The 15,831-nt window shown below is 40.0% G+C and overlaps 1 protein-coding gene across 1 annotated transcript in view; it reads right to left on the bottom strand.

Moving 5' to 3' along the window:
* ARCN1 (archain 1) overlaps positions 1 to 15,831 on the bottom strand; it is a 736,356-nt gene that overhangs the window by 507,759 nt on the left and 212,766 nt on the right. The gene's annotated exons all lie outside the window — the stretch shown is intronic.

Below are 15,831 nucleotides of genomic sequence, written 5' to 3'. Positions count from 1 at the left end.
GACCTGAAATTGGGTAAACTGATTACAAGTGTTACAGATAAGGCATGTCTGCAAAATAATTTGACTAAATTGACCATTTGGGCACAAGAGAATAATATGTTGATAAATACATCAAAGACTAAGCATATGAGATTTGGGAGACAAACTGAAAGGTGAATATGTAATACAGCACACAGTGATTAAAACTGTAGGGTCATTTACAGACCTGGGTAGATAAGAGTTTTTCTAATCATATCAACCAATTGGCTAATGACAGTTATAGAACTATAGATTGTACAAAAAGATTTATAAAGTCTACGAAATCCAACATAATGAAGTAATTGTTTGTTAGTTGCATTAGACCCAAACTTGAGTATGGAATAACAATACGGAAACCCTATAGGAATTCAAGCATGAATAAACTGGAAAGAGTAAAGGTCATCCATGGATGTGAAAATGTAAGTTATTATGAAAGACTAAAATATCTGAACTTTTACAGTGTCTCTTACAGATATTTAAGAGGAGATCTTATTCAGGTATATAGGGCATTTAGGGACAACTACCTCTGGGAATGTTTGGGGTTATCAAAAAGTACTAGAGAATCATCAGACAATCTATGCAGAAGATTCTATAGGAATGAGAAGTGTACTAATTGGTTTTCTGACAAAGTAGCTGATGCTTGGAACAGACTACCAAATTACATTAAAGCAAGTACTAGTTTAGACATTTTTAAGAACAGCCTGGACACTTATTATGGGAACAAGCTAGAAGGGGTTTAATGCCAGTGCTTGAAACATTTGATGCATGTGAGATTAAAGTTTGGATTGTCCAAAACTGATAGCTACTTTGTGATTTAGTATTTCAATATATTTTGAACTGAGTAATTTTATTTAATCTTTCATAATCTTTTTATTTTTCTGCTCTCCCTTTATCAATTTTGGTTTGCAAAGATAATAGGTCTCTATCCTATTCTTTTCTTTTGTTACTATATCAGCTTTTAATTCTTCCATTTAAATACAATTTTAGATAGTCCCACAATACAGTATTGGTAAATCGCCATTATTATTTATATAAATACAGTTTTTTATCTCATTTAAAAACATTCTTTAAAGCCTTTAATTTTTTTATTAAATATGCTGGAAATCTATTACATTGAGTTGAAATTCTAGGTCTAAATGACAGTGTAAAAGTAACTGCATTATTATCTGATAAATGGTAAGATGCGATGATGATTTTGTCAATGCTAAAGTCTTTATTTCAAATAGAAGACTATCTAGACTAGAAAATCTGTATGAATTATGAGTAAAGTTTAAGGAGGTAGTTTGTCTCAAATCATTTACTTCTTTAAGGTGTGCGGAATTAAATTTATTTAGAGCCTTGGCTTAAGACGTTATTCTAATCCTATTAGTAGAGGTATCTTTTTTGGACAGGATGCAATTAAAGTTACCAACTAGAATAAGGTCTCCTTTCATGCATGTAATTATACTATCTAAATGTTTGCCATTTTGGCTCCAATTCCTGGAATCCAATAAGTGTTCAATAAAGTATATAGTCTGCTATTTAACTCAAACACGCAGCATACCATTAGGATCTGAATTATCTTAGGTAATCCAATGGTATTTTTCCATAAAACAGAAACACCTCTTCTTTTTTATTGAAATTAGAACTTAAATTTAAGTATTTAATCTTTTAATATCTTCTTTGACAAGATGAGTTTCCTGTAAAAAGACTGAGCATTACGTAATTTTAGAAATTTAACAAGGCCTCCCCTTTTTAGGTTACTATTCAAACCATTTATATTAAGTGATAGATATTGTAAAGATAACATCAACATTTAAATTAGTGTTCCTATATAATGACTTGAGTTAAGACCATGAATACTGGCTTCTTTTATATTTACACCACCTGTAATATTGGAAACTATTTAACATACTATACTTATTATGGACATAAATAATTAAATCTTAAACTAAATCAGACTCTGAAGAAGCCTTCTGTTACAAGCAGATGAAAGATTTTGCTGCCTTTTACTTGTGGTACTAATTCAATTTATTCTTCAACCTGCCTCATTCGTTGTATACTGCATTCATGATTTTCATAGTTTCATAGTATAGTACTAGGCTATCTGCCCTGGGGCATTTATAAGCCTAGCCATAGTGATGTGGCATTTGCCACCCCATGAAGTGGTACAAAAATGTACAGAATAAATTTAGAATACTGTGTCTAGTAGTGACACAATGAAGGTCCCCTTATATAATAGAATTAGTTTACTGTGCCCCTGTCTAGCAGTGACACAGATGTGACCCCTGGGGTAAACTTACGATCTCCCATCCACTCATCAAGATTTCTCTTGAAGAGAGTCAGTGAGGGGCTCTGCCTGATATGAACTGGGATCTTGTTCCAAAGCATGGGAAACCTCTGGGTTATGAATCTATCCCACCAGCATGTCCTATTCATACTTGTGCCGAGGTTTAAGTCTTTAGCTCTCGTGGTCCTGATGGACTTGGATTTTTTGAGGTGGAGCATGTCCATCAGATCCTGATTGGACACGGCCTTGTACGTCAGGCAGAGATCACCTCTGAGCAGGCGGTATGATACTGAATAGAGCTGAAGTTTCTTTAGTCTGGCAGAATAAGACATATGTTGGAGACCCTTGATCCTCTTGGTGAGGTACTTTTGTGGTCTCTCCAGCTGTTGCAAATGCCGGGTGAGGTACATACCAAATGGGGTATTGTACTCAATCATGGGTCTGATGAGGGAGGAATATAGGGGTACAATGACATCCTTGGATCTGGATGTGAATCCCTTTATGATGAGGTGTGCAAGGTAGAATGTTTTTCTAACCACTTTGGCAACGTGGGTATCAAATGAGAGGTCGCTGTCGACTTGGGTCCTTAGGTCTCCGATTACTTTTTCAGTACTCAGTGGGTTGCTGTCTATGTGATAATTTGTGGGTACTTTGTTTTTCCCAAAGGGGATGACTATGCATTTTTTGGCATTTAGTTTAAGGCCGTGACTCCGGCACCAGTAGTCCGTTTCTGTGAGGCCTTTTTGTAGGATGTGTGTTGTCTGCTGGTGTATCGACTATGGCGCCTAGTTTGCAGTCATCTGCGAACTTTGTCAGCCACAGCCCTCCCATATTTGCTTTAACATCTGAGAAATAAATGCCGAACAAGAGGGGTCCCAGGACAGATCCCTGTGGGACACCACTTGTGACTGGCTTTGAGTCTGACATTGCTCCAGCGATTTTAACTTTATGGGTTCTGTCCTTTAGCCAGTTTGCAACCCATCTAGTGACATAAGGGTTTACATTTAAGCTGTTGAGCTTATCTATGATGCCTGAGTGGGGTATTGTGTCGAAGGCCTTAGCCAAGTCCAGGTATGCTGTATGGACTGCTTTGCCCTAGTCAATGGCTCTAGTGACTATTTCGAAAAAGTCAACCAGGTTTAAAAGGCAGGATCTGCCCTTTACAAAGCCAAACTGGGTGGGGTCAAGTGTCTGTAGGTCCCCTATGTCTCTGTTTATGAGTTCCATAATGATTCTTTCCATAGCTTTGCAAACCAGGCTGGTTAAGCTTATGGGGCGGTAGTTTCCAGGGTCTGTAGAGGCACCCCCCTTGTGGAGTGGGACCACTGTTGCTGTACGCAAGTGTTCGGGTACATATCCCGAAGTAAGGCTAAGGTTAAATAGCATTTTTATGTGTGGGTTTAGCTCCTCTTGGAGTTCACGTAACACGCAACCCGGGATACCGTCAGGTCCCATTGATGCTGTGTTTTTTGCTTTGTTTAGGGCGGTTCTCACTTGGACATCTGAGATGACAGGGAGATTACATTCAGCTGGGATAAGTATTTCTTCTTTTGGGGGTGAAGGAGGGAAGAAATTTGCACTGAACCGGTCAGCCAGAATGTTGGCAATATCTGTAGGTTCAGTGTATTTTTTATTGTTGTGAACCAACTCTGAGCATATCTGAGGGTTTCCGCCCAGGTTTCTAACATAGCTGAAGAAGGCTTAGTGGTTATCTTTAGTGTCCTTAGCAATTTTTCTCTCAAAGTTGGCCTTGGATGTTTTTATGAGAGAACGTAGTTTTCTGCTAATGTTAATCAGAGATGTCTTCCCTTCATGGGATTTTGCTCTGATGTGCAGTAGCTTCCTCCTTTTGTTATACAATTTTTTTTTTTTTTTTTTATTTAACATTTGTTGACCGGGAATGTCCGACTAGGTTCCACAGAGCCTGCTTTCAGTGGAGGCCCGGGGAGAAACACTCCAGATGCATGTCTTTGGAATGTGGGAGGAAACCGTAGTACCCGGAGGAAACCCACACGAACACAGGGAGAACATGCAAACTCCACACAGAAGGCACCCCAGCAGAGAATCGAACCAGAGAACCTCTTGCTGTGAAGCGACAACGTTAACCGCTGCACCACTGTGCCGCCCAATACACAATTTGTTTATGGCTGAGGTCCACCAGACAGGACGCTTACCTTTGGTGGAGAGGGACTTGGATTTGTTTGGGATTGCATGATCCATGCATTCTTGGAGATGTCCATAGAAAGCATTTGTGAAGGATTCGGCATTGTGGGATGTGGTATCCACTGGCACAGTGGGCTTAAAGGATACCATCTCAGTCTTAAGAAGAGTGAAGTCTGCTTTTGAGAAGTTTTTCACTGTGGTCTTTTGTGCTGGGGGTGGAGGTGGGATATGTATATCCAGGGTGATTAGTTTGTGGTCAGATCTCACTAGTGAGGGGTATACTTCCGGTGTGGAGCATTTTGTCCCCATGTTTGTGATGATCAGGTCTAGTATATTATCTCCCTAGTGGGAGAGGTGACTAATTGTTCCAGTGCATTTGAATTTATGAATTCCAGGAACCTTTGGGCTAGGGTATTAGGGCTAGAATAATGTACCCAATCTATGTTTGGGTAGTTGAAGTCTCCCAGTATGATGGTATTTTGTGATACATTCATATCCTCCAATGTCTTCAGGAAGGCTGAGTGGAGTTCTTGAGATTGGGAGGGTGGTCTGTAACATGCTACCAGTTGTATAGCAGTTTTGCCTATGGTTAGTTGCACCTGTATGGTCTCTTTTGTGGACTTTTGTTTGGTTCTTGGACATTTCTTTTTGCCATAACTGTATCCTCCCTTTCTCCCCTTTACTTTCATATACTCTTGTTTAACTCCAATATTAACCTTGTCTTATCTATTCTAACTCCTTCTTAATGCCTATTTTCATTTATTTATTTTATCTTGTGGTTAATAATGCCAAGCTTTCTGAAATACTATTAGAATTTCTATAAGAAGTATAATCAAATTCTATCTGCAAACAGAGTAACTCGATATATATAGTTAAGTATAAATACATAAAATATAGATATTATCCAAATTGCTGTAATATCATGAACAGGTTTAAATATGCAATGCTAGTCTCAAACAAGCAAAAACAATGGCTAGCAAAAAAATGTAACTATCAAAATCAGTTATGTACACATGGGCATACCCATCTTTGAGTACATAAGTTAACAAATGCTATAACCTTCCAATCATGTGGATTATCAACTAGAATGTTCAATATAGATAGACAGCAGTATACTAAAAGTTTTACAAAAAATGATTACCGACTGTTGTATAGTAAGTTCGTTTACAGCAAAATAAAAAAAAGATGAACTTATGATTACATTTCCAAATAATTCTCTATTATAATATTTAAATATCCAGATGGAATACTGGATATACACAGACAGATAAATAAAAAGTTAGACTATAAATTTGCATAACTACTACTTAGGGAAAAAATTAAAAATACAACTAAGGATAAGCCCACAAAGATTCATAGTATTCAGTATGTTATCAATAAGCACTTCTATGAGAGCTTGACCTTTCAGGTTCCTATAATCCAAAATGTTGATTATTGTAAATAAACTTACAAGAAAGGTACTTATCAGTTTCAATTGTCAAATATACTGTGGAAACATCCACGCTATAATACAAAACTTTCACCAATAATCACATTCTACAAAAGTTGAAAATACAACTAAACTTCCAACTCAAGAAGAAATTAAAAATGGAATATGCAATTATAAAACAAGCAAAGAAATACTTACTACTCTCAACAAAGTAGTTAATAAACCAGAATGAACATAAGCTATAAATTCAGTGCTATGTTAAGCAGTTAACTGCTATAATTTTACTTTAATTATCTGTTAATTATTGCTATGGTTCATTCACTATGATTTCGTCATACTATTGTTTAAGACAATGCAATTGACTTGATATTCAAGATGACTAAATACCTGAAAAGATTACAAGATAAGCATCAATGAATACAGTAGCTGAGCGCAAAAAAAAATCTACTCAGCTTACTCTTTCATTGCCTCAGTTAGATCAAGAGCTGGACAACTGACAGACTGGTGTCCAGGGACTACTAGCTATTTTTGTTGCTGTCCGCTATATCATTAAATCGCCCCATGTTAACACATGATATACACTGGTTTACATTTTTCTACTGCGGACTTCTTATAATACAACTACTACAATGCTTCCTGGCTACTAATAGACCACGTGAAATACCCTGTGGAGGAGGCACAGTGTTACAGATCTTTTGTCTCAAAAAGTGCTGCTCTTTTGCTAGGAAGGCCCCTTTAGCACTAGGAGCGTGTGGTGACGTCCAGTTGGGTCAGGCCTAGCCTGCCAGGGGGAAGTCCACCTTACTGGAATGCGAGACCAAAGCCCTGAGGAGGAAACACTTGAAAAAACAGGGAAAATAAAGTTGTAACCCCCAGATGCCAAGATAGCCTTATAGGTTAGCAGTTCCTCTCAGTGGGCCAATGGTCATAGCTACTAGTGCTACAGAAATCTCAGCAAAACCTCCACCCCTGGTATTTGGGTGGGCAGGCAAATGGTACAGGCAAAATCAGGCTAAATCAACACACAGACGAAGACAATGCAGACTAGACAAAGAAAACACAGATTAAATTTCTCAAGTACTCTTCTAGTTTATTAGAGCCACCAAAGTGCAGTTCAAGAGATGCATATTTCTGACTTCTTACGTCATAGGAGACATTACAGAATGGTAGGAATGTTAAGAATATTGGAAATACAGGGTTGTCTACCAAACTGATATCCATAAACATTAGGGTGTCTACCAAAAATCCGAATTACCCAACTAAACCAGTGAGTAAAAAGTTCACACAATAACCACTTGGTAAAAAAAAAAAAAAGTTTTTATAAAGTTAGAACTTATAATGTGTAGTTCCTAAAACCTCTAGATCAGAGGCATCATGGGAAATATGCAAATTACCCCTTAAGGATATCATGTGCTTCAGCTATCACTCAATCCAAAGTTAGTTTGGAAAAGAGATCTGAACCATGTTGACTCCAAACTGTAACAGAATGTTGTTGCCGAAAATTTTTGTTAAAAAACTACTTACAAAATTCATGTTAAAAAAATCTTGAAAACTAAGTTAAAAAAACGTATAATTTTGAGGGGGGGTTAGGCTATGCTTTTAGTCTAAATCTTCTTCAGGATGGCTATGGAATCCTAATGGTAAAACTACCAGGAACAACTTGAAGAAAACACATAAAACAAAATAAAATACAAACATACAAAAATACAAAAACAATTGAGCCAAAGTGAAAGATTAGAAAACCAAAATAAAATGTAAGGGTAAATATGAACATTCCAGTAAAAAAAAACATCAGTGGATCAAAATTGTAAAAACATGTCAAAAAATAAACAAATAACCAGTATAAAGTTCCAAACCAGCAAAATCGCGACCAAAAAGTGAATATCTTGGGGTCGTCACTGTGATGTTGGTGTTTTTCGGCATAGTGTTGTAACTTCCATAGATTCAGCACTGGAATGATAGATTCTGCATAGTTTAGTCCTGGCTTGAGTCTAGATTGCAATCTAATCTGCCAGAAGAGTTCTCTCTTTTCCAGCAGCGAGTTGTAATCGCCCTTAAACAGGGTCTTGGGAATGTGAAATTTGAAGTTGTTGTGACCCGGAGTGACCAGAGCATGCTGTGCTAGCTGGTTGGAACGTTTTAGGTAGCGGAGGTTGTGCAGGTGTTTTGCTACCCTGGTCTTCAAAGCGCTCACAGTTTTGTCCATGTAGAAAGTAGGGCACTTGGTGCAGAAGGCCCGACAAACCACTCCTAGATTACAATCCCCCTTGACGGGGTGGTAGAACTTCCTGTTATTCGGGCAAAAGAAACCAGATGACCAACTCATGTGTTGGCAGTAAATGTATGGTGGGTCACTGCAGGGAAAGGTCCCTGGAGAGTCCAACTTGGAGGTGTTGGGTGCTCCAGGTAGTCCCTGACACACTTGCCTCTTTTGGCTGTGAAGGTGGGCCTGGACGGGAAAATGTGACCAAAGCTCCTGTTTGTAATAATGGAACAGTTGTCAGTAACTATCCTGATGTCCATATAGTCTGTGGAATAGTCCATGGTAAGGTTCAGTTTGTACTTTTTGTCCTGGAAGCCAGGGACTCTGGTGCTGAAGGGTTTGTAGGGTCCTTGTATGTGTTGAGTGATGACCGGGTCTAGGATCCTGTCTAGCAGTCTCTGGGAGTAGCCTCTGGCCAGGAAGTCTTCCTGCAGGTTGTGTATATTGTGAAGGAAATCTGTCATTTCACTGGACACCCTGGAGATCTTGAGTCCTTGAGACTGGACCACGCTCACCTTCTGCCTCAGAGGGTACATACTGGAGGCATATAGGAAGAAGATGACTCTGGTTGGCTTTTGGTAGAGGTCATGGGTCAGGGTGGCAGAATTAGACTTCTTTCTGATGGTGAGGTCAAGGAACTCTATTTCTTTGCTGTTTAGCCATGAAATGAAGGAAGGGGATGGTCTGGTTGATGTGTTCCAGGAAACGTGTACAGGTCATTATGGCTCCCCTTCCAGACCAGAAAGATGTTGTCAATAAACCTGTAATAACAGGTCATGTGGCCAAAGTGGGGGGAGCTGTAAATATGGTCTTGTTCCCATTTCCTAAGCGCCGTGTTGGCCAGGCTGGGTGCCATGGCTGCCCCCATGGCAAAGCCTGTGCTCTGTATGTAGTATCTCCCACTGAAGCGGAAGTTGTTCTCTAGGAGGAGTGCCAACAGTCTCCCCAGATGTTCAACCTCACCCAGGAGCTCTGCATGGTCAATCTCGTAGGCCTCTGCCATGGCTTGGATGCAAAAATCATGGGGGAGCATGGTATAAAGTGACTCAACATCAATAGTGACCAAGATGTAGTCACTGTAGATGGGAACATTCTTGATATTATCCAGAAAGTCCATGGAGTCCAGGATAAAGGATGGGTTGTTCTCAGCCAGAGGTTTAAGGTGGAATTCGAGATCAAGGGCGATGGTCTCCGCTACTAATAGAGAAAATCAGAGTAAACCCCAGTCTCTCTTAACCAGCTATATATTTACTAACATGCTATCACTTAATTCAGATATTAGTTGAAATGAGGACACATTTCTTTACTTGCATTTAAATAAGATCAGAAACTGAGCTATACATTGTAAACTGATTTACATTACTAATATAATGCGTTAGGAGAACCACTATTGTATAAGCCATATAGGATGAACATCAAAGAATGTCAGCAAGTAATTTATGATTGGTTATTGCTTGCTTCATGACTCACCAATCCTGTTAAGTCTCCTCAAAGTGATTGCTGCTTACATGACAACATTGTTTTCAAATTTTCTTATCCCAATGTAGTCTACTCCATCTCCTTTTCACATAACTTGTCATCTTCTCATCTCATTCTCATGCACACCTTTTATTTATTTTATTTATTTATTTATTTAAATTTGTTGACCGGGAGTGTCCGACTGGACGTAGATCCATTTTCAGCAGAGGCCCGGGGAGAAAAGCTCCACAGTAAAATAAACAGACAGTAGTTACATTGGATTTCATAGCGATTAACAATATAACATAGCAATTACTTACAACATATTTACAGATGAAGAATTCATCATAGTACATCAGTAGACAACTAGAATCTATTTGTGAAGTACATAACAGATATTAACAAATGTTACAATGAGAAGTTCCTGCAGTATAATAAGTACTAGGCTTATGAGCATCTGAGCTTGCTATAATCAAGGTAGTTAGTGGAGTGGAAAGAAAGGTAGTGGTTGGATGGGGTGGATGATATTAGAGTGGGAGTTGCAAGGGCATAGCCAGCATGTTTTTAGGTGCGTTTTTAGTAAAGTTTTGAAGTGGGTGCATGATGGTACGGAGGTAATTGTGGGTGGGAGTGAGTTCTATAATTTGGCTATGGCGCAAGAGAATAGTGCTTCACCAGCAGAGTTACTGGCTTTAGTGATCTGCAAGTGATGTTTGTTGCTGGATCTTAGTGGTCTGGTGGTGCGATAGGGTTGGAGTAGATTCTGGAGGGATGGGACATTTAGTGGATGGTTTACTAGTTTGTGGGCGAGTGAGAGTTGATACCACTGAAGGAGGTGAGGGAGTTCAAGCCAGCCCAGTTCAGCAAGTGAGAGAGAGTGGTGACTACGGTAGGATGCCCCTGTAGCGAATTTGGCGATTTTGTTGTAGCAGGTCTCTAGCTTGTTTAGATCACATTGCCTTAGTTGGTATATATTGGTATATATTTCTTAAAAATACTTATCCAAAAACACCAGAAATAAAACAAGTAAATCAGACTGTACACTACAATACAAAAGAAACTGCACTTCTGAAACCTTTGACCTCTAAATTGGTTGAGCAAGAATGAATTCTATACTTTTCATATTTTCAGTTACTCTGCCATCCAAGTATGTAACCGCTTCTTCTATACTTTTTTGTTGTTGTTGAACTTTATTTATTTACTAACTCACTTTATTTCTTCTTTTATTTTACTGTGTCAACTTTGTTGTCAAGTTGGTTTACTTTTTTTAGATAAGTTTTATACACTATTCAGAATAGGCAGAAATTCTTTCTCCACTGATAAATCAAACTTTAGAGTGACTCTTTCTGAAGAAAGCTGTAGCTCTATTTTAAAGTTTTTAACAGGAAATTATCAAAGTTGATAATTTTAAAGTATAGGTCGAAATACTACTACTTAATATATCCAGCAACTTTGAAAGGTTTCTGAAATATATTTAAAGGATAACTCCTGTCAGAAAGAAAATAATAAGCAGAACAAAAACTGAGTGCTGTGAGCAGTTCACCATCTTGACCACACCCACCAGGCATGCAATTCTTTTTCAATAGCAAAATAAAGTTTTACATTTTAGTTTAAAAAGTTACCCACCAGTATGATAAGGAATAAAAAGGGTTTTATGTCATCATGATCATTAAAAATTAACAACCTTTCCTGTGATTGATACTTAAATCGGCACATAAAAGGCAGTCAATTGCTTTAATCTTTTTCCAATTCGAAGGGCACTGTTAATTCCAAAGAAAAAACAAACTACTGTATGATCTGAGAAACCTACAATAATGTTCCGGCAAGCTATTTACTGGATGGTTCTAGAAAATCCACAAAGTCAAAATCTGTCTTACAGCTAGCTTTACAGTAAGTATATGACCTCAGTTTATAGATGTAAAGCTGGAAACGTCTAAAAGCCAACAAAGCTTCACATCTGGTGTCTGGCTCTAATGTCTCTAATATCACAATTTACGTCACCTATGATAACTACATCCATATTAACAAAAACATTTTCATCTTGCATTAAAAGGTTCGCTCCCTCTAGCTTTTATTAAACTATAGGTATATAGGCAGGGTGAGTTTTTCCAAGACATAATTGAGGTCCCATGCAGGTATTGGTGAGCTCCTTGGAGGCCTTAAATTTTTGGCCCTCTGAGGTACTGCCTTAATAAAGAATGAGAAAAGATTGGTGGCTCTGTATTGTAATGAGCCGAAATGGCAGAGGCATGAATTTTTATAGATGAAAAGGATAGGCCTTTGTCCAGCATCTCAGCTAAGTATTGCAAAATCTGAGGAATATTTGGTACAGCTGTGTCAATTCCTTGTGCCTAGTTCTATATATCACAGAATCTCTTCCATTTTCCAGCATAGGATTTTCTAGTACTAGGCCTCCTGGCCTCCAAAATGACATCCATCACCGCTTTAGTGAGAGGTGTCCTTTGTATGACTACATTATCAGCCATGCTGCCAGATTTAAGGTCTTGAGTTGGCTGTGCAGGATCCGATTGTTCTGCTGGGTAGATGAGGCACTTGAGGTAAGGACTAGGGTGGGCATTGAGACTAGTTCCTTAGGATTGGATACCAGTACTGCCGTGGCCAGTCTGGGGCAATCAGTATCATTTCTGGCTGCTCCTGTCAGACCTTTAGGAGTCCCCTGGGGAGGAGAGGCAGAGGAGGAAAGGCATATACTGTTAAGTTTTTCCAGCTGAAAGATAGGGCATCCACTTTCCATGCTTGTCTGTGATAAGTCCCTGTGCAGAATCTCTTTAGTTGGCAGTTGTGAGGTGAGGCAAATAGATCTATGCCCGGGCATCCCCATTTCCTTGTTACCCATGCTGAAGACTTGCGGATCCAATTTCCACTCAAGGGGATCTATGAGGTTTCTGCTTAGTTCATCTGCCAGAGTATTTATCTTTCCTGGCAGGAATTGTGCCTGCAGATGTACTTGGTAAGTCAATGCTGTGTCTCACAAAGTCATGGCTAGTCTGCAAAGGGGGGTAAGAATGAGTGCCTCCCTGCTTGTTTATATACCACATGACAGTGGTATTGTCTGTTTTATCGGTAGTGGTCCCAGATGAAGTAGGTCCTTGAAGGCTGTCAGGGCATTTTGAACAGCTAGCATCTCTTTTTGATTGATATGCAGATGCATTTGGTTTGCGGACCATGTGCCTTGAATACATCTTCCTGCCATGTCAGCTCCCCAGGCATAATTCGATGAATCTGTTGTTAAAGTCTGTGCGGCTGGGGGTAGAGTGAATGGCTGTCGCTTGTTCTGGTGACAGGCCTTCGCCCACCATCGAAACTCCTGTTGCAGGCAGGGAACGAGAGTAACTATTGTTTCCAGGCTGTGGCAATGTTGGGTCCAAACACTTTTTAGGTACCACTGAAGTTTCCTCATATACAGTCTTGCATATGGAATTAGTAGAATGCAGGATGCCATGAAGCCCAAAGCCTGCAGAATTTTTCTTGCATATAACTGGGCCTTTGTTGCCAACAGTTTGAAATAGGTAGTCAGTTGCCTTTGTTTGTCTGGCGTGAGATAAGCCATCTGGGCAGTTGTATTTAAGCTTGCACCCAGGAATATAATCTCTTGAGAGGGTACTACTTTTGACTTCTGTTCGTTGACTGTGTACCCTAGGCATGGTAGTAATCTCTTTACAAACGCCAGATGCTGTAGTAGAATGTCCTTGTTCTCTGCTTGAATGAGGCAGTCATCTAAGTAAGGATATATTTGTATTCCTCTTTGTCTGCAGTATGCAATTACTGGTGCCAGGCACTTTGTGAAGACCCTGGGTGCAGTAGATAAGCCAAAGGGCAGTGCAGAGAATTGGTAGTGCATTGAGCCAGCTTTGAATCTGAGGTATCTTCTGCATGTTTGTCTGATTGGGACATGCAGGTATGCCTCTTTTAGATCTAAAGTCACAAGTCAATCCTTCTTGCCCAACATGGGCAGAAGCTGCTGTAGAGTCAACATTTTGAATTTTGGAATATCCAGATATGTGTTTAGAATAGTTAGGTCCAGTATTGGTCTCCAGGCTTCGTACTTTCTGGGTACCAAGAAAGTACAGTTGTGTACACCTACCATAAATGTAGATGTTAGAGTGTCTTCACTGTTGCAGTCATGACTGTAGGGTTCTCCCCTGCCGGCAGGCAGTCCTTGGTCGGCCAGAATCCCAAAGTCTGGGTCCGGCGTCGGCTGTTCAACCATGCTCCCTGACGTCAGAGCGCCAGGAGTACAAAGCTGACAGCCGACGCCATCTTCTCCAGTTTTTCTTGCCCCAGATGTCAGGAGTCCCAAAATGAGAAAGGTCCCATATCCTTTGCAAATACACCTCAGAAGAATGGTGAAAAAAGGAACCACACAAAAGTAAAAATAAGAGGGGACAGGAGGGAGGGAAACCCAGACTGCAACGGTGAAGACACTCTAACATCTACATTTATGGTAGGTGTACACAACTGTACTATGTTCATCGTGTTTCACTGTTGCAGTCATGACTATAGGGTAGAATCTCAAAGCAGAATGAAAGGGAGGTGGTCATAAAGTAAAAGGGGCGGCTAAAAGGCCCTGTAAGACTGCAGAGGCAAAGCCTGCCCTAGACTTAGAGTAGAGAGGTAGATTGTAGTGCTTTGAAAAAGTATGCACTGAACTCCAAGTTGCAGCTTCCAAAATGTCTTTGGTAGGAACTCCCCTGAGGAAGGCAGCAGAAGTGGCAGCAGCTCTGGTGGAATGAGTCCGTATACTCCCTGGGATTTGCTTTCCATGGTGTGAATAACAAAATCTGATTCCATGAGCAATCCATTTAGAAATGGTCTGTTTTGAAATGGCTTTACCTTGGGAACTTGAAGCATAAGAAACAAACAATTGTTCTGATTTTCTGATGTCCTTAGTTTTGTCCAGGTAAAAACGTAGTTGTCTGTGTACATCCAAGGAATGTAAGATCGTTTCCCCTTTATTTTGGGGAGTGGGGAAAAAAGTTGGCAAGTGGATAGTTTGATTTAAAGCCACTTTGGAAACCACCTTAGGCATGAAGGTAGGATTAGTCCTCAAAGACACCCTGTCTTGAAAAATAATATAAGGTTCTACAGCCATAAGAGCTTGTAACTCTGAAACTCTCCTGGCAGAGGTAAGGGCTAACAGGATGGCTGTTTTCCAAGATAAAAACTTGATGTCAGAAGAGGCAGCAGGCTCAAAAGGAGGCAAGGTGAGCTTTTCCAAGACATAGTTGAGATCCCAAGCAGGAATGGGAGGAGATCTAGGAGGTCTTAAGTTCTTAGCTCCTCTGAGAAACTGTCTCATGAGCTGGTGGGAAAAGATTGGAGGGTCTGTATTATAATGAGCGGAAATAGCAGAGGCATGTATCTTAATGGAAGAAAAAAAGAGAGACCCTTATGTAGGAGATCTGTCAAGTAAAGTAAAATTAAAGGAATGTTCGGAAGAAGAGGATCAGAATCCTGAGCCTGCATCCAGGAACAAAATCTTTTCCATTTTCCTGCATAAGATTTTCTAGTGCTAGGACGTCTGGCTTCTAAAATGACATCCATAACCTGCTTGGGTAGGAGAGAAGAAATCAAAGGCCCTGAATTAACCAGGCCGCCAGGCTGAGAGTGCTGACATGGGAGTGTAGAACCTGACCCTGATGTTGGGACAGAAGGTTCGGAGTTTGTGGTAAGACCAAAGAGGGCTCCAGACATAGGTTTTTCAGAGTGGGGTACCAAAACTGTCGAGGCCAATTTGGGGCCAACAAGATTATCATCTTGGGCTTGTCCTGTTTGATCTTTAATAATACCTGTGGAAGAAGAGGAAGAGGCGGAAAGGCATATCCCATGAGGTTTCTCCAACTGAAAGATAGTGCATCCACTTTCCAAGCTAGTTTGTGGAAAGTCCTGGTGCAAAAATTCTGTAGTTGATGATTGAGATGGGATGCAAAGAGGTCTATGTGAGGACGTCCCCAGACTGCTGTTATCATCCAGAATATTTCGGTGTCCAGCATCCATTCGTGTGGATCCGAAAGGTTTCTGCTCAGACTGTCTGCCAGGAAGTTTTGCTTCCCTGGTAGAAACTGAGCTTGAAGGTCCAGATTGCAAGCTAGAGCTGTGTTCCATAGATCCATGGCTAGTCTGCAAAGGGGGTAGGAATGAGATCCCCCTTGCTTGTTTATGTACCACATAACTGTGGTGTTGTCTGTCCGTATCAGTAGTTGTCCTGGT

This window comes from Protopterus annectens, chromosome 8.part0, assembly GCF_019279795.1.
Source record: "Protopterus annectens isolate FY-2018-M chromosome 8.part0, PAN1.0, whole genome shotgun sequence".
Lineage (NCBI taxonomy): Eukaryota > Metazoa > Chordata > Ceratodontiformes > Protopteridae > Protopterus > Protopterus annectens.
Note: the sequence above shows the minus strand (reverse complement) of the source record. Positions and strands in the feature narration are given on the sequence as shown.